Here is a 24400-nt window from a genome sequence, read left to right as displayed (position 1 = left end):
TAGAGCATGTGAAGGAAGTTCCGCCTCACTGTGAAGGAAGTTCCGCCTTGCTGTTCTCTCCCATCAATGGGCAACTCATTGGTGTTACAAGCACCCCTGTACTGATTCTGGGTTGCCAGTTGTCTGGCTTGCAGCTAGCTTATTGCTGGCCTGCAACTTGTGTTCAGTCTGCCTGCCTATCTCTGAGGTATCTGCCTGTCCCATTCCAACCTTTCTGAATCAGGCAAGGGAGCTGTCCAGCAGCAGCAGCAGCAATCAGGGAGCCTAGCGCTGAACAGGAGAGGCCCTGCCCAGAAGGCGGAGAACCTTAGACCCAGGGCCTACGGAGATGGTCACATCACCAGCTTCCAGGCAGCGAACAGAGTTTTAAGTTAGGGGTGCACAACCCTTGGTCTGGGACAGGGAAGGTGCATGTCTACTCACCAGGAAGCCTCACTGAGTTCAATGGGATTCCATGGGACTTACTCCCCATTCAGTGTGTATAGACTTGCTATGCAATTGGCTAAAAAGCTCATATGAGTGAGCAAGTAAGCTTGCCTAACTGTTAAAGTGGCAACTCACAGTGTTTTATTTATTTGTTGATATTATCTAAAATGTATGCCCTGGCTTCCAATGCTAATCAGACTTCCCAGGGTGGCTTAGTAAAGAATAAAAATACAATGTAGGGGGGAGGGAACTAAAACAGGAATAAAACTACATCACAACAAAGAACAATATTCAGTCTCCAATATATATATTGAAAAGAAAACACTCACAGCAGTCTCTCACCACCACAACTGCTGGATTTCCTTCCCCAGAGATCCTCATAGATATCACAGGTTCCCTGCTGTCACTCACAGTGAGGAGAGAGCAGACTACGTAGATCAGGATCTCTAGGAAAAGTAGTTTTTATTAACTATGAAGACCCAGACCCAAACTAGTATCTCCTCCAACCCTACAGTCTGTCATGGTTTTGTTCTACCGAAATCCCGAAAAGGACACACCCTAAGGAGGCGCTTGGTGAAGCCAAAAAAATCCCGCGTCTCGCAAAACTCACACAAAACGTTGGCATAGGTTCAGACGTGATGCGAAAATGTGGATTTTGGGCCTACACAAGGCCCCACCGAAGGCTATGTCATTTTCATTAGTGCTGTGCTGAAAATTTTGACCATTCCATTTTTGGCATTTGGTGTGTGTGGGGGGGGGGGATGAAAACCCAGGCAAAACAGGCCAAGAGAGGTGAGAAGCTCTAGATTTTCCCATCCTATAGATATGTCAACTCAGAAGAAGTACATCCCACCCAGTTCAACTTCCTCCTAGATTGCGATTCTTTTATTATTTCTTTTTTATTATCATTTAAGAGTTTTTTAACCTGCCCCCACAAGGTGGCTTACAATATGACAGCACTCCAAAACAAAACGAATGATCACCAGTAACGCATCCAGTTTGTAAATTTAGGGCACGGTCCTATTGGGATGGCTGTAAGGCTCTGAGCTCAGAGGCTGGCAGACATCTTGCATAGAGCAGGAAGAGCGTCAGAGTCAATCTTCACCTCCGTGCTCCTCCTACTCGGCACTCTTAGGGCCTTGCTAGACCTGCTGGGATAAGCCGGCAGGGAGGCGGGGCAACGGTGCACTCACGTTAGCGCGCGCCTCCCGGGCTTCCAGACGCGGGACGCGCAGGGACATCGGGATCCCTGCAGCGTCCACCATTTTTTTTTTAAAAGTTTAAAGGGGCCACGTGCGGCCCGAAGACTCCGGAGAAGGTAAGCCGTTTTTTTTAGTTAACCCCCCCATCTGCTCCTGATCCCTTCCTGATCTTTCTCTCCCTCCGTGTCCCGTGTGTCGTCTCTCCTTCTCCCTCCGTGTGTGTTTGTGTTCTGTGTCGTCTCTCCTCCTTCTCCCTCCGTGTGTGTGTGTGTGTGTCCTGTGTCGTCTCTCCTCCTTCTCCCTCCCGGGATCTCCCCCAGCCGATGGGCACAGCGCTCAGCAATATGGCCAGTCCGTGGCTTTTTGCGGCTACTCGCGAGTAAGCGAGTAGCCGCAAAAAGCCACGGAAGTAGCTAGACATTCTGCAGCTCCGGCCTCAGGCCGGAGCTGCAGAAAAGGCGTGCCATAAGCGACTTCGCTTATGGTGCGTTAGAGGAGGCTTCAGTTCGGCCTGGGGCCGGATTCCCCTGTGTGTCATGTGGAAGCACAGCAGGGAAACCGGCTCTCAAGGCGCGCTAAGGCCTCGTCTAGCAACACCCTTAGTATTATTCTGGTATTTTCTAAATGTATACACTGCTTTACAATGTGAGGCGACATTCCCAGGTTGGCTTACAAAAGAATAAAAATACATCATGCACCAAAAAAATTGAAACAGCACTAAAACTACATTACAACACTGAACGATCTTCAGTCAAAAGTAAACCCCTCCTAGCAGCTTAAAAGAGATAAACAATATTATGAAGATTAAAAAATTTAGAAGTTTAAACATCTCTGCCTGGCCCCAGAATGGGCCTGTTCAGACAACAAGCTAAGCCGTGGTTAGCTCGCTAACCCTTTTGCCACAAATGGGTAGTGAGCGTGTTTAAACTGTGGTTATGTAGCCCCCATGGTTAGGAACGGTTCACATGACACACTAAGCCATAATGTTTCGCTCAAAATGTTTCACCACTGTGGTTTAGCGTGTCGTCTGAACAGGGTCAATGACAGCACAGCGGGTGCCTGGCACATTTTGTTGCGGCTGGCATTCTACTGGCAGTGGGCCACCACTAAAAAGCCCACCACCACTACCAAAAAGAAGGGAAGTTGATGCTGCTGAGGCCATAAAGTCTGCATGGTCAGCCTTAAGATGAGATGGAGGATGGACAGACAGAAATGGATTGGCCTCTACTCAGTGTCATGCTGGTAGGGTTACCTATTGGTTGGATGGAAAGGAACCCTCAAAGAAGTCGGTGTTATAATTTCATCTCAGAGACACTGAAGTGAGAATTGCTTTCCGTGCATCGCTCTTGACGCGCGCTCACCCTCCTGCAACTGTTTCGAAAGGCAGCCTACGTTCAACCCTCCGCTATTTTCTCAGGTGATACTGACTGGCACCGCGCGAGCCCAGCAATCTGCAGTGCAATCTCCACGCTCCCGATTAAAGATCTCGTTGCGGTGTTGTACATTTCCCTCGGAGATGCGATAAATAATATTTGCGGCGTTTAAAGGCATGTGTTGAATAAAAGAGCATCTGGAAGCTTGAGTTCATTCTTGGACAAAAAGAGGGAGGGGGGAAAGAATGAAGAAGCGGAAGAAACGGTGGGAAAGAGAAGAATACCAGTCCTGCACCCAACTCATTTTTTTTTCGTGAATTCTCTTTGGCAATCCAAAAAGAAAGGCGGTGACAACCTGAAGGAAAAGAAAGCCTACCATATCAGGGTTAATGTTACTCAGGCAGAGACAGCATGAACTCTGTGGTCTGTTTGCACAGGCAGGAAGGAGAAGACGAAGGGGTGTTCAGCTTTATACAACGACTTGCCTGTTTTCAGCCTTCTAGCGGACTTCAGAGTTGGAATCTGCTTTGCTTTTCACCTAAACCCTAAGTTCCGCAACTGGAGGCCAGTGGACGCTGGTGGCTCGATGACAGTGGTGTGGTGGATCCGCACCGGGTTTCAGTCAGAACTTTATCGGAGCTATCCAAGGTGCATCCCTGCACAGGGATCAAAGGTTGTGTGCCCCTGCAGTAAAACTAGGGTGACCATCTGAAAAGGAGGACAGGGCTCCTGTATCTTTAACAGTTGCATAGAAAAGGGAATTTCAGCAGGTGTCATTTGTATGCATGTCGCACCTGGTGAAATTCCCTCTTCATCACAATAGTTAATGCTGCAGGAGCTATACTAGAGTGACCAGATTTAAAAGAGGGCAGGGACCCTGCAGCTTTACCTGTTGTGATGAAGAGGGAATTTCCCCATGTTCCCCATATATACAAAGGACACCTGCTGAAATTCCCTTTTCAATACAACTGTTAAAGGTACAGGAGCCCTGTCCTCCTTTTCATATGGTCACCCTAGTAAAACATAGTTCACGGAGATTAAAGGTTGTGCACCCCTTCACAGAGAATTAAAATAAGTGGTGCGGGTAAACCAAATATTGCATGTATGGATTATATAAGAAGCTGCTTTATATTAAGTAGGGTGACCATATGAAAAGGAGGACAGGGTTCCTGTATCTTTAACAGTTGCGTAGAAAAGGGGATTTCAGCAGGCATCATTTGTATATATGGAGAACCTGGGGGAATTCCCTCTTCATCACAACAGTTAAAGGTGCAGGGGCTATACTAGAGTGACCAGATTAAAAAGAGGGCAGGGGACTTGCAGCTTTAACTGTTGTGATAAAGAGGAAATTTCACCAGGTTCCCCATATATACAAATGACACCTGCTGAAATTCCCTTTTCTATGCAACTGTTAAAGATACAGGAGCCCTGTCCTCCTTTTCATATGGTCACCCTATATTAAGTCAGTCCATTGGTTCATCTAGCCCAGTGTTGATGCTGCCTGGCTTTCGAGGGTTTCAGGAAGGAGTCTGATGTCAAAGGTAGGCACAGTCGCACACTGGTGTCAAAGGCAGGCCTAGAGCTGGTGTCAAAGGCTGGCACTATCAGGCGTCCACATACTAGCAGGGGCCCACCGCCAAGAGTCCCCTGGACCTGTTCCTCTTCTTCATCATTGCATCCTGGTTCATCTCCTGCCTCTTGCTCTGGCCACGGGAAGGCAGAATGAGCCATGTTTGAGTTCACTGAGGTTCTCCGTTTCCCACCATCCATGCTCATTTCACTTCATTCTCACTCCCCAATGGAAGCGTCTGTCCCAAATACACCCCCCCCCCAAAAAAAATGGGCTCTCCCCACCCCATAGGCTAAAGCAAGAAAAATGCATTTTGGGGGGTGCATATTTTTGGAAGCATGCAGTTGCGCAGGTGTGCACTTTTGAACCTGAATGCAAGCGCAGGAAATTGATCGGAGCATTATGCGCCTGCTTGCGCTTGCATCCAGCGTTGCAAACGGGATGCAATGCCCATGTGCCCCTGTTTTGTCCTAGAATATTCTGATGGTGGTGAGGAGAAGGAGGAGCAGTAGATGCCCTTGCTGAATTGCTCATGGCTTCTCCTCCTGTCAAGCATGCAAGTGGGGTTATGATGAGAAAGACGCTGAGGAGCAATAGCCCCTGGTCGCAATGGCTGTGAGAAGGTCAACTTGTTGAGGCAAGGGGCCCATTGAAGGTGTCCTGCTCAAGGGTCCTCCAAAACTCAGAGCCAGTACGGTTTCCCAACCCGCTCTAGTGGAGATGTGAGCCACATCACTTGGGACCTTTTGCATGAAAAACATGTGCTTTGCCACAGAGCAACCGTCCTAAAAGAAAATGGTGCACCCCTGAAAGCATTCCAGAGGGATTCCAAAACTCATTTGTTTTCATGGTTAAGGTTGATTCAAGGGCCAAGGCCGCCATTTTATTTGGAAGACTAGCGTGTGTGTTTGCATTTATGTATTTGTTTGTTTATAATGTTCCTATATTCTCTGGGAGGTTCAAGGCGATTAAAACCACACAATACGACACAATAAAAGCCTGTTGTTTTGCTTACTTGGTTGTTTTGTACCGGTTTGTTGAAATGGAATTGTTAGGAAAGGTTGTGTGTTGTGGGGGAGGGTTTAATATATATAGTGTTATTTTAAAATATGTTATTTTTATGTAAACCACTTAGGAAAACCACTTAGAAAAAGTGGCAGAGGAACGTCATATATATATATATATATATGCATAAATACACGAAGTTCATTCGGTTTAAGAAAAGCCGAAACAAATGAATCTGTGTGTGAGAGTGCCATTGTGCCCTCTGCTGGACAGAGCTGATTATGACAACCAACCATAATACACAACTTTCACAGCAATCCTACACACATCTACTCAGAAGTTAGAAATCAATAGTGTTTACTCCCAGGCACGTGTGTCCAGGATTGCAACCCTAAGGAACCTTATCTACACAGGCATCCTTGGGGTCAAAATGTATAGTAGCTGTTGGGGACAAGAGGGTGCTATTGCACTCATGTCATACAGGCAGCTGGTAGGCCACTACAGGACCAGAATGCTTTGGTTAATTCAGCGGGGTCCTTTTCATGTTCTTGGGTTATGTTCTTAAAATTAATAGGGCTCTGTGTGTGTGCGCGCGCATGCACACACACACACACACACACACACACAAACTGCTCCAGAGGCTGATTCAGAGCATCCGAATCAGCTCCGATCCGCCTCGGCCTACTTCAGAACTGGTCTGACCTGCTTCGGATCCAGATCTGAAGTGAGTTCCAGACATCCCAATCAGCGTGGATTTTGCAGTAGACTCCCGCCTGCTCAGCCCTGACAGAGCAAGCATAAATGGTCATTTTGCACAACATTAGATCTGTGTAAATAGAATTAATAACTAATTTGTTGACAGCAGCAAGGTTAATTATAGCTAGGAACTGGAAGGTGCAGGGAAATTATCATATAGAAGAGTGGTATAAGGAAATTTGGGACATAGCTATAAACGACAAATTGACATGTAATATAAGGTTAAGAAAAGGTATAACAAATGTAAATGAATTTGAGGGAATTTGGAAACAGTTCCTAGAATATGTATTCTCTAAGGGGGGTGGAAAATCCCCCTTATATATATGAGATTCTGGAAGAAACTATGAGATTCTGGAAGCAAGAATAGATCCTGGAAGGTGGTGGGGAGCATTTATGTTATGTTATGTGATTAAAATTATAAAAAATAGAGTATTAAAAGTAAAATAAATAAATAAAAAGATCTGTGTAAATTCAGAGCTCCCATCTTCCTTAAAAATGGTGGCTTGCATGGAGGACGGGCTAATGGCAGGCATAAGCGGATGGGTCTAGTAAGTCCTGGCCACACATGCAGCTCAGCGAGCAAGGGGAGCAGCTCCAGATAAGTCCGAAGTGGCCCATAGCATTTTGGACCTGGTCCAACCTGCTCCAGATCACTTTCGACTGATCCAACCCAAATCCACGTTCAGACCGATTCGGTCCGAATCAGCCCACTTCAATTCCAGATTGAGATCCTAAAAATGAACAGGGGACAAGTATGCCCAAATTGACATCTATCATTGTTGAATCAGGCCTAGGTCTCACTGAAACAGAAAGCTGTTTCTGGGCTATATCACACACATACTAATAGGTTTGGGCAAATCAGCAAACCCGAAGCTTGCCAAAACAGTCTAAATTCCATCCCAAAGCCCATTCCAATCTGAGTCCGTAGCAGAGTGTGAGCTTTGTTTGTTTTTCCTTTTTGCGTGAAAATCTGTGCGTGTTTTCATGCATATTTTCATGTATATATTTTTTTCCAAATGTGCACATCAATCATGCTCATCCTTGAAAGTACGCATCCTTCTCCCATTCCTTAAAGCATGTGTGTGTGTACGCATTTTTCAAAAGCATGTATTTGCACATTAAAAAATTAGCATACCATGATATGCAAGGGGTTTTTTCCCCCTGTGTTCAAGGACTTCCCCCCTTTTTTAAAAATGAAGGAGCATTCATTCACGTGAGTTGTCTCCCACGCTCTGAAATAGTGCAGCGTAGACACAGGTCTGTTGATTTTCTTCATCCAAAATATCGATATCTTGCCTTTTAAATGAAAATAAATAAATTAAACAAAGCAGCTTCCCAAATGAACCCTGGCAACACATCATTACACTAGCAGAAAACAGTACCAATTTCAAACTCATGATCAGTAAAACATCAGAGCCCAGGAAAGTGAAACCATAAAACTATGGTCCTGGCCAGAAAATATCAACAGCGGCTAAAAAATCGACACTGCAGAGAGTTAAAAGAACCAGGCAAATAACTTGGCACCTGATCTGTCTTCTGGATTTAATCTGGCATCTAAAGCAATACAGGGTAGGAGCCAAGCGAAGTCCTCTGAGTTTGCACCTTACTGAGGACTTAGCCTAAAATGGCACGTGCTCCAACTGTGCCTATTTAACAAGGAAAGAGCAGCTCCCTGTCCATCTTCCAGCACCTTTCCCTTCTATTTTATTTTATTTTATTTATTAAATTTATATATACCGCCCCATAGCCGAAGCTCCCTGGGCAGTTTACAAAAGTTCACAGTCACTGCCCCCAGAACTAGCATAAGCACCTCTCAGTGCCCTGGAAGAGCCTCCTGATGATGGAGGCGACATGCCTCTGAAGACCAGTTTGCTATCGGACCATGTGCGGGTGTTAATGATAGCTATTGCCTTCATATCGGACACCTGCTCTGGTCCGCTTGCACTGGCTGCCTGTATGTTTCCGAGCCCAATTCAAGTTGCTGGTTTTGACCTATAAAGCCTTACATGGCTTGGGACCACAATACCTGATGGAACGCCTCTCCCGACGTGAATATACCCGGTCACTACGTTCAACGTCTAAGGTCCTCCTCCGGGTGCCTACTCCGAGAGAGGCTCGGAGTGTGGCAACGAGGGACAGGGCCTTTTCGGTGGTGGCCCCCAGACTATGGAACGATCTCCCTGACAAGGCTCGCCTAGCACCAACACTGCTATCTTTCTGGTGCCAGGTTAAGACTTTCCTCTTTGCCCAGGCATATGGCGGCACATCTTAATCACCCACATGTTTAGGGTTTTTTAAACGGTTTTTAATGCTTTATGTGTGTATGCTCTGTGTTTTAGAATTTTAAATTTTGTATACTCGTTTTTATCTCAATTTTAGGATTTCTGTAAACTGCCCAGAGAGCCCTGGCTATGGGAGCAGTATATAAGTGAAATAAATAAATAAATAAATAAATAAATAAATAAATAAAGTGACGTCAGAGAAATCTGTAAAGGATTCAAATGAGTTCAGATTTCTACAAACCTGACCTGCAGATTCTCCCCAGCAGACTGGCTTTTTCTGAGCCACACAGATCCCATGCACTTGTGGACTATTTTTTCACTATGGGGGGATGTTTGCGCAAATATACAAATGTGCATGAGCGCAACTGTGCATCAGCATTAAGGTACATTAGCGCTGCTACGTACTTAGGCAAGTGGAACGAAATGCTCATACATCCCTAAAAGAATCCGATTCCATCAACGACAGGTCCGTGGAACACGGAGGTTACTGATGTAACAAAATCCGTACCATTCTACCTTCATGTCATGCTTCTGGGCTCCCCAGAAACATCTAGTTGGTCCCTGTAGGAGACAGGATACTGGGCTGGAAAGGACTTTTCTTCTGATCCCATTCTGGGCATGATGGTGCTTCACATGAGAAATGCATGAAGACGTCCAATACAGAGGTGAAGAACCTCTCTCAGCCCAAGGGCCGAAAGCCATTTCAGGGAAGCTTCTGCAGGCCACGTCCCAGTGGTGGGTGGGGCCAAATGAAAAGGGGCAGAGACAAAAATGCCAGCATATTTTATGCTTAAAGTCCTTAGTGTCAGTAACTAAGCTTTTAGAGAGGCATTTCAGAATTGAAGGATGGGCAGCAGCATTGCATAAAAGCCATGAAATGCTTGCTGGAAGAAGGGATCTGGTCTATGGGGAAAAGAAAAGCACGAACTGCGGTGATGGCGGAGCCAGGTAAGCCCCCTCCCCCTTTCCCCCTTACCTGGCTCTGCCGCCGTTGTCGCACGGACTGCGGCGGCGGCGGCGGACGGAGGAGCCAGGTAAGCTCCCCTCTCCACTTACCTGGCTCCGAAGCTTCGGAATGGTATGAATTGCTTTGGATTGTTCCAAATCGCTTCGGGCCAATCCGGATCTCCCCTGATCCGCTTCGGAACCAGGCTTCAGAGGTCCGGATCGGCCCGCTCCGCTTCAGATCCGGGGATCTGAAATAGAGCAGAGCACCCCCCCCCAATTCCTGGTCTAATATATATAAGGAACATAAGAGAAACCTAGGGAGCTGCCTCATGCCAGCTTAGACGCCCTCAAACCAAATGTTGTCTCTAGGTGAGCCATAGAACTCTTAACATGTTTCGTGCCTGTATTTGCAAGACAAAGCCCTGCTCCCTTCCTGCCACCACCAGCTCTTGTGCTCTCGATGCTGATTCCTAGGTGGGGGAAAGGATGCAAGGTTGTGTGGAATTTTCTTTCCGCAGAGTTCGGTTGCGGAAGAAAAACGCCAATGCGGCCACTGGATGTCACTGTTCGCCCATGGAAGAAAACACCTTTGAAAGATGATCAGGAATACTCTTGTTTCAAACAGCCACAAGGACTTCTCACTCAGAGCTTTTTAGGACATTCTGTGCACTACAAGCTAACGGGAGGAACAGAGGGAGGTGTCATTTTAGAAGGGTGCAGATAACCCTCTAATGTGACTCTCTCCTGTCCCTTTAGGAAATGGTAGTAATTCCTAGGTTGGGGGGTGGGTTAGAGGGAGGAGAGCACATAAGGGTAAAGAAGTTTTAAACCAGTTTGTGGCACACCTGACAATAACATCACTCATTCCAAAGAATAGGTCGACAACAAAGTGGTCCATCAAAATACGTGTAGAATGAAATTTGGAGATATCACTACTTCAGGTGCTTTTTCATCACATTGTTTGGTCTTGCAAAGTTGCTTTTTGTGCAACTCTACATCAAAGAAAAAAACCACCTCCTTACCAGGCTTATTTTTCTCGGGTCTTTCCGTGTTCACTACGGCTCTTTCAGAGGCAACCACGTGATTTGTAATTGAAACCTTCCCCTCTGGCGATTGTTTCAAAAAGCTCCATGAAACAGCACCATCTAGTGGCAGAATTAATGTGTGATTATTTTAGATACTGGATTATCTCTGGTTTTTCTTTTTGTGAGATATCTGGGGGAAAGTGCGAGACGTCCTGGAGGTTGACAGCATCATGTAATGGACTTGCAATAAATCGCTCATATAGATAAGACCTTTGTTTCACAGAGAGATGGCATGTGGGAGGGAGGGGAGAGAGAGAGAGAGAGAGATCAGGACCACAGAGGGGGGGAAGGTTAAGCCCTCCTCTCCTCATGACTGGCAGTTGCTCCCCCAGCATTCCAGCCAAGAGTTTTCGCCAGCCCTACTTGGAGATGCTGTGGTTAGAACCTGGGACCTTTGCATGCAAAGCATCCACTCTGCCACTGAGCAACCGCCAGCATTGTGTGTTCCCAAAACTGATAAGGTCTGGTGAAGGTTCATCCCCACCTGGTGAATTGCCCATGAGAATCACCTGCCCTATTTCCCTTGTAAGCTGGTACATTTCTGTTGCCGCCTTTTCTGCTTCAGAATCTGATTCCAATTGATCCCCTGAAACTTCCCCCACCCTTAGGGGAACAGGCCTGGTCACGACAGTAATGGAAAATGAGAAGTGCAGGGATTCACCCTAATAGTCTCCCTAGCCATGCCCCTAAGAAGAGTCCAAAAATGCAGGCACTTGTGTCGATCCATCTCTCCAGATGTAGGTCTTTTGTACAGTTCATGGGTCTTCATCACCCATTCCAAGACATTAAGCCTACATACACCATTCACTGGGGAACATGGGTGGGAGAGTGCTGTTGCACTCCTGAAGATTTCCTGTGGGCAGCTGGTTGGGTACTGTGTGATCAGAATGCTGTACTAGATGAACCTTTGATCTGCTCCAGCATGGCTGCTCTTATGTTCTTTGCCTTCTGTATTTGCATCCAGGTTGCCACAGGACTTCAGGGGGGTCACAAAAACATCTGGAATTTGTTCCAGAGCCTTGCGGAAGTCAAGATATAACACGTCCACTGTGTCCTGACCCCCTCCTCTCCCTGCTGTTCAATGTACAGGTTTCATTCGGTGAATATTAATGTGTCCTGGTAAAATGAATTTATTCAGCGCCCAAGCAGTTTTCAACAATGAGCTTCCATTACCCTGGCCGCTCTATTTTCTTGTTCCCTGCCTCATCACAATTCCACGTTTTTGTAATGATTAAAGTGAAAGTAGACAATGAACCCGCCAGCCTCCTTCTCCCGCTCTGCAAAAATAGCTTGATTTTTCTACCGGCTTGCATTTCCCCCTTTTTAAAAAATAAAATAAAATGTTTGCAACACAAGAGTAACAAGAAGAAGAAGAAGAAGAAGAAGAAGAAGAAGAAGAAGAAGAAGAAGAAGAAGAAGAAGAAGAGAATTCACATCATAAAAGGTATCAACATATAGTAATCATTAACATCTCCCATGATAAGGTGGGTGGGGGAGACACAAATCAATAGAAAATAGGTGGATTTGGGCAACATTCACACATTGTCTAGAACCTAGGGATACCAGAGAAACACTCACCGGGTTCAAATGCACTTGAATTTCTATGAACCCAAACCTGCTGATTAACTGGCTATGGAAGTTAAAGAAATATGGCAACAGGAAAAAGTTACAATTATTCCATTAGTCACATCAGTTCACATCAAAGAACTATACGGAAAACCTTCAGAAACTGGGCCTACCAAAATACATCCACAGCAACATCCAGAAATCAGTCACAGAACTATACGGAAAAACTTCAGAAACTGGGCCTACCAAATTCAACCTCATTAAACAGCCTACACCATACTATACATACTCACCCAAAACAATCTTAGAAAATGCAGACCATAAAATAAACTGGTACAGAACTATTCATATGGACAAGACAACACCTTGCAATCAATCAGACGTAACAGTTATAGATAAAAAAGAAAAGAAAAGCATACTTATCTCATCAACATAGCAATACCAAATGACAAAAATGTTGTAGGAAAAGAGAGGAAAATATACACCACTGGCTATGGAAGTTAAAGGACTATAGCAACAGGGAAAGGTCACAATTATTCCATTAGTCATATCAGTCACTGGCATCACATCAAAGAACTATACAGAAAACCTTCAGAAACTGGGCCTACTGAAATACATCCACACCAACATCCAGAAAGCAGTCATACTCAAAGCATATTCAATAGTAAGGCAGTTTCTGAGTCAGTAAAGGGCAGCATGACTTGGCAAAGCCCGTTATGTCTGTCTAGAATCTGCCACGAGTGAGAAAAGAGAGATAGCCAGTGCCGTGTCTCTTGCTGAGATGAAGCAAGCCGAGTAATTCTACTGAATCTCTAGATTTGTCCCAATGGAATGATCCAATGTGGTCTGAGTCAGGCATGCAGCAGAACAGCTGAGTAAAAGATTTGGAATAAATTCTCAGTAGCGGTCGTGTGGGTTGGCTCTCATTTAAAAAAACACGCACAACCTTTTGAGATGGAAACTCTTCCCTGCACGTTTCTGCTGTGAACAATGTGGCATTATATCCACCTTTCTGGGGACCCTTATTAGAGGACAGATGTCTTGGTTGGTTGACTGATTGATTTTAAAATATTTCTCTATCGCCATCTCATCCTACTGGATTTCAAGAAGAAGTCCCGCAGCGATGTCTTTCTAGCCAATGCCCAAAAGGCAGGCCGCTTTTTTTAGTGCCAACGGCACCCTTGGGCACATCACATTACTTATTTTAATTGGCAGGAATGGTTACACTTTGCAGATCGTCGAGGTGGTAGCTTTGAAAACGTTGCTTCCAGATTCAACACGCTGGTCTTTATTGTTGGAAACATCGATCTCATACTAATTACTCGAGGGAATCGCTGCTTTCAATGTAATGATAATGGTATGCGCGTAACATTCATTTGCAGCATATTTGTTGGCTACCAATTTCCTACCATTTCTAAAGCACAGACAGGGATTTTGCTGTTGCCATTGGTACTCCCTAAATTTGGCAGCCCACCAGATTCTCACCCCATTCGGGTGATTGGAAAGTCATTTAGAGAGTAATCCTATGGCCCCTGGACATATAGAATCCTTTGGATTCCTGGATCCGAGGCCAGAGACAGTACTCCAATCTTGGATCCAGGAGTTCGAGGTGCCTCCGCACCCACCTTCTCACAGCTGGCACAGAGAGAACCAGGCCAGCTGCCTCTACGAGCTCACAAGCGCAAGCTCAGTGAGAAAGGAAAGGAGGTGGACAGGGAGGGAAGGGGACCAGGGAAGTGGGGATATGAGCTATGTCCAGCCTTCCCAAGCCTCATCCCTTCCCCTCCATGATGCCTCTGCTAGATGGGCGAAAATGCCCGTCTAGCTAAAATCCAGTGCAGAAGGAGTACAAAGATAAGAACATCAGAAGAGCCGTGCTGGATCAGACTGAGGGTCCATCTAGTCCAGCACTCTGTTCACACAGTGGGCAACCAGCCATCGGTCAGGGAATAACAAAGCAGGACATGGTGCAAGAGCACCCTCCCACCCATGTTCCCCAGCAACTGGCTCACACAGGCTTACAGATTGCCTCTGTGCTGCTGCTGCTCTGTATAGGATTCTTGTCGTTAGGTTTGTTTAGTGTACAAAGTGTACAAAATGTACGAAGTCATTGCCCCAAAACAGTCAGCTGCCAACACACACCAATGAATGCCTCTTTTCAGGGTTACAGACAATGGTCAGTGATTATGGGAGTTGTAATCCAAAACATGCGGAGGGCACCCTGCTTCCTACTGCCCCTTCACTATCTCACCGGCATCTCTTCTGTAACGGCAGGTGCATGCCAACAAGAAGACCTACTGAACATCTCTCCTAATCCCCGTCGATTTAAGAGGATCAGATTTGCGCTGTGCATGTCTGAAAACACAGATAAACCTCTGCTGTCCTTAACTGCATCTTATCTTGCCAGGTAACCTACTGAAACACATTTCACACAACAGCGGCTGGGGGGGGGGACGATTCCCCTTCCGCATTCCCGCCCCATCACGGCTCATAAATAAACCCGCTGTTTCCTTCTGTCTCCTCTGACTTTGCCGTGACCTATTTTCCGCATCCGCTCTTGCGCCGGCACGCCAGACCCCGGCCTCGCTCATGGACATCCACCCCAATGTTCTCCTCGCCACTGCTGCGCTCTCATCAAGCATCACTTGGCACGTATGAGGTCTGGAGCTCAGCAGGAGGCCGCTGATGCAAATGCATGAGCTTAGCAGCATCGCGCTTTGGAACGCTTCAAAGGAGGCGGTGCAAACACAACACCCCTTCCCTCCTTCCCTGGTTGGAGTCTTATCACCAGCGCCACCACAATGCCAGAGGGAAGGCGAAGGTCTGAGGGACGTACTATTATTCCCTTTGTGCTTCTTTACTCTTGGAGTTAATCCTAGTGATGCATCCTGCCTCAGGGACAGAACTGCACAGAGTGGAGTTAAGCAATATCCCCCTATTCACATGCACTCTTCTACTAAGCTGCGGTTTGTGTTAACTGTAGTTTACGGTTGGGGCAGGGCCTGCGGGACATTCATCAGCACAGCAGCAAAAAGGGAGGCCAATTGTTTTCTTCAGAACCAGCCTTTCCCCCCTGCTTTTGAAGTAGCATTTAGATATTATGACTTATCCTCCATACTTTTATCTAAATCCACTTTCAGAGACATCTAACGCTGCAACCCAATGGTCCCTGGGACGGGATCACAGGGGCTATTATCTTCTTCAGATCTCCCCCTCCGAGGATGTCACAAGTCTCCTCCACGAGGCTGCAGAAAGGGCCGTAGCCCATGAGCTTTATCACACCAGCATTATACTGTGCAATCACTGTGAATTGCATGCAAAGGACTCCGAAGTTTTCCAGTTTATAATCTGCTTTTATTGTGAAGTACTCTGAAGTTTTCCGGTTTTTAATCTGCTTTGACTGGGAAGTACTCCCGTGCATCCTGCTTTAATTGTGCTTCAAAGGCAAAAGAACCGCCCTTTTTGGGTACTACTTTTGGAGCGAATCATTTGTTGTTTTCCGAGCGGCCACTGGGGGCGCAGGAGCAGGATTTGATACGTTTAAAGAAAAATTAAACAAATGCTTACATCTGCGTAAGTTGTAAAGACAGAGACATCAAAATTGGCACAATAATAGATATTAAGGAGAGTGTTAAGCATACCAAATTTGAATCAGATTGGGTCATCCGTTGATTTTTAATGATTTTTTACATTTCCCTCCTTAAACCCATTTCCTGGTATGCAAAGGATCTTAGGAGCGCTGCCGCCCAGGGTGTGATTTGGCTAGCAACAACAACAACAACAGCTAAACGCTGTCGGGGATAATTCGAGGGAAACAGGTAAGTGGGATGAAGCTACATGTTTCTCCAAGATCAGAACCTCGCCAGGAGACGGCTCAACAAGGAGATGACCTGAGGGGCGGCCGTGGGTGTGGCGCTTCCTTCCCTTTCTAAACAGTTGAAACGGCCCTGCTAATGCTTCGTTCTTGGCAGGAAAGGCTTTATGCTAAAACAGGCTGGCGTTTTTGGCTCCGCCCACCACTGGAACACAGCGTCCTGAGAGCATCTCCAAAATGGGATGAGCAAATTCACCTTTGCCCGGCTCATGCTCCGCTCCCCAGAGCCGCGCCAGCCTCCCAACCCTGCACACCAAGCGTGGTGAGCTGCTTTAATCCCTGATGAAAGTTGCCTTGGGTATCTTTGTAGGAATGGCATGATGATGATGATGATGATGATGATGATGATGATGATGATGATGGGCAAATAGCCTCCTCTGGTCTAAGAAAAAAGGTGTGCTATATTGAGTTGAGCCCAAAAAGGTTCAACCCAGGCAGGATCTACACTACTGCTTATAATGGTTTATAATGGTTTTGACAACTGTTCAGGCCCAGGACACATTACATAATACCGTTTTCAAACTGTTTTTAAAGTGCTGTATTATGCTTGGTGTAGATCGGCCCCCAGTTTACCACCCTGAACAGGGGCGGGGGGAGCTCTTCTTTTGATAATTTTGGGTGAGCTTTGCAAACAAGGCAAAACAAATGTCCACCCCGCAGGAGCAGAGAGCGTCGTTTTCACTGCCGGAACGAAAAAGAGACATCTTTCTCCCAACCCCCCCCCCTTTCAATTTTAATTGATTACGAACTCCCAGCTCATCCTTAGTGCTGTAGCGGATGGAAAATCACCAGCAGCCCCCATGCCAAAGCACGACGGCATCTTCCACAGGCGTGAAGCCTGGCTCCATTTTTCATATCCTGCCTGAACGTGTCAGATGTGCCTGTTCTGAAATGCATCTCGGCTACAATCTTAAAGCTGTGATCGGGATGAGAAGCGGCTCTGTTAACACCTCCGTTGCAATACTGCAACCTTCTCGCTGTTGCTATATATAAATATCAGAAAAGCAGAGGAAGTTTCCATTCAGGTTGGAAAGGGCAGGCATCAATGCACGCATTGGAAAATGGATAAATCGCTGATGATTAAACAGATCAAAATAAAGGATCATAGAATCATAGAATAGCAGAGTTGGAAGGGGCCTATAAGGCCATCGAGTCCAACCCCCTGCTCAATGCAGGAATCCACCTTAAGGCATCCCTGACAGGTGGTTGTCCAGCTACCTCTTGAATGCCTCTAGTGAGGGAGAGTCCACCACCTCCCTAGGTAACTGGTTCCATTGTCGTACTGCTCTAACAGTCAGGAAGTTTTTCCTGATGTCCAGTCGGAATCTGGCTTCCTATAACTTGAGCCCGTTATTCCGTGTCCTGCACTCTGGGAGGATCGAGAAGAGATCCTGGCCCTCCTCTGTGTGTCAACCTTTCAAGTATTTGAAGCGTGCTATCATGTCTCCCCTCAATCTTCTCTAGGCTAAACAGGCCCAGTTCTTTCAGTCTCTCTTGATAGGGCTTTGTTTCCAGACCCCTGAAAACAAATGCTCCCTTTCATAGCTTAGGACACGCATTTTATTTCTAGTCAGTCCACTGTAACGCAAAATGAGTCAGTTTGTAACTTGAGTCTCATAGCCTCATAATTCTCATACGTCAAACAAGCCCTGACTTCAATCCAACAAACGTATTTTCTTCACAGTCCCCCAGTCTATTGATGAATTGTATCCTGTACCATCATGTAGGGCTCAGGGCTTCCTAATAATGCTTGCCTTTCCAGTGGTCCCAAATCATTGTCTATATCCATCTCCTTGGGACAAAAGAACACAGTGCTTACTGGAGGCTTTGTTACCATTCAGACCAGAGCCCTTTCTATAAATCTAGAATGTGATGGATCCTATCATCAACCAGACCGGGATGATCACTGAACACCCCCATTGTGAACTTGTGACCAGCAGCCAGCTTGCTTTCTAAGCCTTCGGTGAGTTTCTATGTGACCTTGATTGACCAGGAAGTGATGCTCACTGTGTCCCCCTTCCTCTGCAACAAGGACAATATGCCTGCTCTGGCTTTACTTCTTAAGAACATCATAAGACCCGTGCTGGATCAGACCAAAGGTCCATCTAGTCCAGCATTCTGTTCACACAGTGGCCAACCAGCTGTTGACAAGAAACCCACAAGCAATACATGACAGCAACAGCACCCTTCCGCCCATGCTCCTCAGCAACTGGTGTGCATAAGCATTCCACCTCTGAGACTGGAGGTAGGTAGCATCTAGCCATAAGGATGTGGAGCCACTGATAGCCTTCTCCTCCAGGGATTCTCAACCCCCCTTTTCAAGCCATCCACACTGGTGGCCATCGCTACATCTTGCGGTAGCAAACTGCATAGTTTAACTAAGCGCCGTGTGAAGAAGTCCTTCCTTTGATCAGGTTCAGTATAAATCCATCCATTCACCCTCCCCTTCCCCCCTCCGTGCCATTGAACCCCGAAGTCCTCCGAAGACCCCCTTGCCACTTCCCTAATGCCCTCCCCATTCCTTATTTGGAGAACCATTACTGCGCAAGTCCATTTTCTCTTGCTCTATCCAGTGCCAGCACGGCGTTTTGAGGGCCCTCAGGCAAGGCAGCCTCAATGCAGTCCCTGGGCATGTCTATACAGCTTCATTACCGCGGTATAACTGCACATATTCGCGTTTAAGGACACACAACACAGCCGCCAAGTCGCCGCAGCACCGGCGTTATAGCTCGAAAATGCCCATCTTCGTGGTTGCGATTTAGCGCGATTTCTGTATTATCGTTCGGTTCTGCCTCAATGAGTCTACCTTCTTGCCACATTGTCACCAGCTGCATTTGTTCCTTATCCCCCTCCTCATCATTGCTAGGACTTGCTTCCTTGGCAGGCGGAGAGGCCAGTGATCAAGTAGCAGTGACACCTTCTACTTCTTCTTTTCACCACCACCATCATCCGGGCCAGAGCAAGAGGCAGGAGAACAAGCAATGGGGTGGAGGAGGAGCCAGTCCAGGGGGCTCTTGCCAGGGGGCCCTTACTGGGGTGTGGGCCCTCAGCAGGTGCCCAGCTATGCCTATCCTGCATGACTCTATCATCATGAATTAGGAATCCAAGCAGGGCTTATAAACTAATCCATCGTTCTTCCTTTCTATAAACATTTACAGTGAAAGTCACACTTGCAGATTAAACCTCTGTTGTCATTCTTGACCCCTTTCCCTTTCATCCAGGACAGCAACTTCACCTGCTTATATGAACAAAGACCTTTGGGAGCAGTCCCGCTAACACCTCCTCCCCCTCTATTATCCCCACCACCCTGAGAGTTCAGTTCAGCTGAGGGGTAATGCCTGGCCTAGGATCAACCAGTGGAGTTTCACGGCAGACTGGGGATTTGAACCTGGTTCTCCCCAGTCTGTGTCTAAGCGAATGTCAATGGCGGGGCCTTCTCTGTAGTGGCACCCACCCTCCGGAAAATCCTCCTTTGTGTGGTTCAAGAAGCGGAAAATGCAACATCCTTTAAATGCCTCCTGAAAACATACCTTCTTACACAGGCTTTCCCTGGGCTGTAACTGCTGCTGGGTTTATTTTGGTTTTACATGGTATTCTTAAACGTTCAAAGCTTTAATATTGTGTTTTGATTTGCTGTAGTTTATGTTTTTAATTGTGAACTGCCCAGAGAGCCTTGGCTATTGGGTAGTATAAACATATAATAAATCAATCAATTACACCAACTACTACTCAACATGCCATAGCAGGACAGGCACGCTGTGTTCTAGAGGCCCCGACCTGAAAAATATGGGAAATCCATCCTCTCATCTTTTGAGCAACAATAAATCCTTTTTTTCTTCCCAGAAAAACATATTCTTAGGGTGTTTTTTTCTGGTTTTAATCTAACCAATTACACGGGTGAATATAAAACTTCACAGCTGAATAAAGAGGATGGCGTTCTGATCTACTAGAACTTATAATAGGATTATCCTGGCACGCTATGGATATCAATACGACGAGCGTCTTAATCCATAACACATTTCAAGCCTTAAAAGTAAGCTTTTGTGAAGGGCTGTTTGTTGCTGTTCTTTTGTCTTCAGCATTGTTCCAGAAAGAAACAGGGCTGCTTTTCAACTGGGCGAGAAAAAAGTTGGGCCCCAAAACATTGTCTCAAAGTTTTGATCAGGGTAAATTCCTGGGGCTAAAAGTGTGGTTGCGACACAAAAGCTTAAACAAGTTACGCTTCAGATGCAGATGCAAACCAATGTGGCTTTCATAGGAGAATTACTGCTGAAACGATAAACTTCAAAGTTATGTCACCAGAAACTGACAGCAGGGAAGACATCTTTCGGTCTATTTTACTTCCTGGAGGACAGCCCGATCTATAAATACACCTTTGCAACAGATTTCTTGATCTCCTGAAGGACAGAAAAAGGCCTGTCTTTCAGACATGTGCACTGCCAATCCTCACAGCATAATAGTAACAAACATTTAGAATTTACACTTGCCATCCCCACCTTGTACAACTCACACACACACACACACACACACACACACACACACACACACACACTCACACTCACACCGAGAACTGACATAGCCCTGGATGTGTAAAATATATACATTTATTTATTATCAGTATTTTTTAGCCTGCTTTTCAAAAGGAATTCCCAGGGTGGGCTTACAAAACCGAAATGCGAAGATATGTCTGCATCCTAAAACCTAGAGACAGCGGAGGAATTAATTTGGTCTGCATTTTTAAGTGAAAATGCAGGCCATCATTTGCAGATTGGATCCTAGCTCTTCCTTCCGACTGTGAGATGGCATTTGAAGCAGAGACTTATTTGCAAATAATGTCTTCTGCAGGTGCCAAAACCAAAACATCATTGGTGCCCCAGGAATGCTGGGGATTGTAGTTCAAAACTTCTGGGGGCAAGGCTGCACTAAGGCCACCACAAAAAAGGCCCTGCTTCATGTGAGATGGCGTTTGAAGATCCTACAATTGTGGGCATAGTTCTCACTGGGGTAGTCAGTCGACATGTGTCTGGTCTGTGTACCATATCAGACTTCACATGGGAACTCATATCTGAATGCTTCTCTATAGCACCAGCACTGCAAATCCCTCTCTTAGAAAACTAGCAGGCAACCATGTCAGTTTCATAAGTATTCAATCATAAGTCCACATCAGTCTGCAATTTTTAAAACATGCACACACGTGAAACATTACTTCTATTTTTGTAGGTGATTTCCCTAACATATGTCTCTCTGTATGCAATTTCCCTTAATATATGCATTTTTGCACGCAACTTTCAATGATATACATATTTTTGCATGTGCTTCTTGAGCTGAGAAATGCATCACAACATCTCACATGAAGCAGGGCCTTTTTTGTGGTAGCCCTAGTGCAGCCTTGCCCCCAGAAGTTTTGAACTACAATCCCCAGCATTCCTGGGGCACAGATGATATTTTGGTTTTGGCACCTGCAGAAGACATTTTTATTTAAACAAGCCTTCCCAGACTGACCAGCCACAATTTTATTAGCTCAATCAAATATTAAATATTTTAATTCTGTATTTTGAATCCTTTTCTTTTCTTTTTATTGTTCATCACTGGGAATCTTGCCAGATACAGAGCTGAACATAAATCCTGTAAGTAAATAAATAAGCACATTTAGTTGCTATTTGTTTTCTGCATGGATCATTTTTATTCGTTTTACTTGGTCTCATGTCTATTATTATTATTATTATTATTATTATTATTATTATTATTATTATTATTATTTTAAAAATTGTACTCCTGTACCATACCCCCAGAGTTACTCAGAAAGTCCTTATGTGTTTCTTTAATTTGAGACTCCAGGGGGTCACAAGGTAAGCTAAATTATAGGGAGTTTATGGGCACCAGCTATACAACTGGGAATAAACCTACCCTAAAACATCCCTATGATTGAATAGCTGCCAGCACCTACCAAATTAACAGGGCAGCAGGACTCTCAGCTGACTGGGACATGCTGGGAATTGCAGGACTTTTTTTCTGTCCAAACATACATAGAATTTCACGCTTAAGAATTTTGCGGAGAGAGATCAGACTGGGAATACTGAGATCAGACTGGGAATACCATTCTTCAGTCCCCAGTCTCTTTCTGTCTATGAACAAATACCTGTTGACTGAAAATATCAATGCAATAACATGGGATGAGATGAAATGGTGCAGAATCTATCCAGATCTGTACACGTTAGAGTACTTTTATATCAAAGAATCAAGTTTATTAATCAGAACACATGGAAGATAACATTGCAGTCAATTAAAGAAACAAATAAAAATGTTGATTCCAGTTCCTGGGATTTCTAAATTAGTCCTTTTTTTAAAAAAAAAATGAAATGCTTTATTAAGTTTTATAATAAATCCGAACTTTAAGTACAAATTCATGAACAGCAAAAACTGCACCTGCAGGTGCAAGAAGGATGGTCATAATTTTGTGAGCTGTTTGACCTGTTTCAGAATTTGATGGATTGCCCCGATGAAGAATCTCACTGGTCCGGAACACATCAGGCTGAAATAAATGATTCTCGTCCACACCTTTGAGAACAGCTTCCTCTTGTTGCATTCCATGTAACAAAAGTTCAGAACAGACTTTAAAAGGATCTAAAATGGATACCACTTAAACCATCCCAACTCTTCGTGACAAGTTTGCTTTGGAAGATGTTGTGAAAGGCGGAAGGTCTATGAAGGCAATGGCATGCTACTGCCCAAACCTTTTCGCCACCTCCTCAAAAAGTGACCCACTGGAGTTTTAACAATTCAGTGAGCAATGTCAGCAGTAGTTCCATGGCTTCCTGATCTAGCTGGATCCTCTCCACCTGTGTAAGAGCCCTGAATGCTGCTCAGAAGGTTGGCCAAGGCAATAGGAGACCACCTACTTTTTTGGTGCAGCTATCAAGGCCAAGCAGAGCCCTACCTGAAGTACCAGCCTTTCAAGGAGTTTGTCCTTTCACAGAGGTTGTCAACTGCACAAGTTGTGATTATCTTGTGGCTGGCACGTGGATGAGAATTCCTGGCAGGCAGGAGCATCATTTAGTAATAGACGTCTGGGCTTCACACCAGCATCCTTATGGTGCCCACGCATACAAGGAAGATGTGACTAAATCCATTGGGTACTCTCACTAATGGAAAGCTTGCGAGCCAAAAGAAATCAATTCATTAGCAAGAGCGCTTTTGCTAGCTAAGTAGAAAACAATGTTTTCTTTAGGCGAGAGGTTGGCAAATCACCCGCCTCTGCTTGGGACAGATCTGTTGGCTCCAATCTCTAGCCCAGGAACACTGGGCTAGAGATTAGCCGGCAGCATCTCAACCCATCCAAGGTGGTTCCAATGACCCATTGGTTGGATCCTCCTGATCGCTTGGGAAACAGGCCCATTGCTTATACCTGTCCCTCTATCTCTGATATTCAGGCTATGCGTGCCATTGCTGGCGCAGCCAAAACTGTACCACCCACACACATGAAGGAGGTATCAGCAGGATTGCGGGAATCACTGGCCGGCGAGATCACATTCCGCCAGTCCTTTTACAACTTCATTGGCTGCCAGTCCAGGTCTGGGGCCGATTCAAAGTGCTGGTATTGACATTTAAAGCCCTAAACGGTTTGGGGTCAGACTATCTGAAGGAACGCCTCCTCCCATATGTACCTGCCCGGACCCTAAGGTCATCCTCAGGGGTCCTTCTCCGTGAGCCCCTGCCGAAGGAAGTGAGGCAGGTGGCTACTAGGAGGAGGGCCTTCTCTGCTGTGGCACCCCGGCTGTGGAATGAGCTCCCCAGAGAGGTCCACCTGGCACCTACACTGTACTCTTTTTGTTGCCAACTGAAGACCTTTTTATTCACTCAGTATTTTAACATTTAATTTTAACTTAAATTTAAATTTTACTGTTCTAACTCTGTATTTTAATCTTATATCAATTTTGCTGCGTGGTTTTATCCTGGTTGCGCTTTTTATACTGTATTTTGTATTTGTGATTTTAACCTGTTGGTTGTTTTATTATGGTTTTAATTTTTGTGAACCACCCAGAGAGCTTCGGCTATTGGGCAGTATAAAAATGTAATAAATAAATAAATAAATAAATAAACCCCAAGGTCTGGAAAAGTACCCAAAAAATATTTACAGGGGGAAACAAAAAATAGTGGGAGAAACACAAGAGCCCAAAAAGGACAGGGCACACTGTGTCCAACGAATGCAGACTGACTATTAGCAGGGAGGAAGAATGAAAAATGGCAGAAGGGGCTCATTTTGTTGCAGGTCCCACTTATATCACCTAAAGGCTGATTCACACATGCATCTCT

The sequence above is a fragment of the Elgaria multicarinata genome, chromosome 16, assembly GCF_023053635.1.
Source record: "Elgaria multicarinata webbii isolate HBS135686 ecotype San Diego chromosome 16, rElgMul1.1.pri, whole genome shotgun sequence".
NCBI classification, from domain to species: Eukaryota; Metazoa; Chordata; class Lepidosauria; order Squamata; family Anguidae; genus Elgaria; species Elgaria multicarinata.
This window is presented reverse-complemented; position numbering follows the sequence as displayed.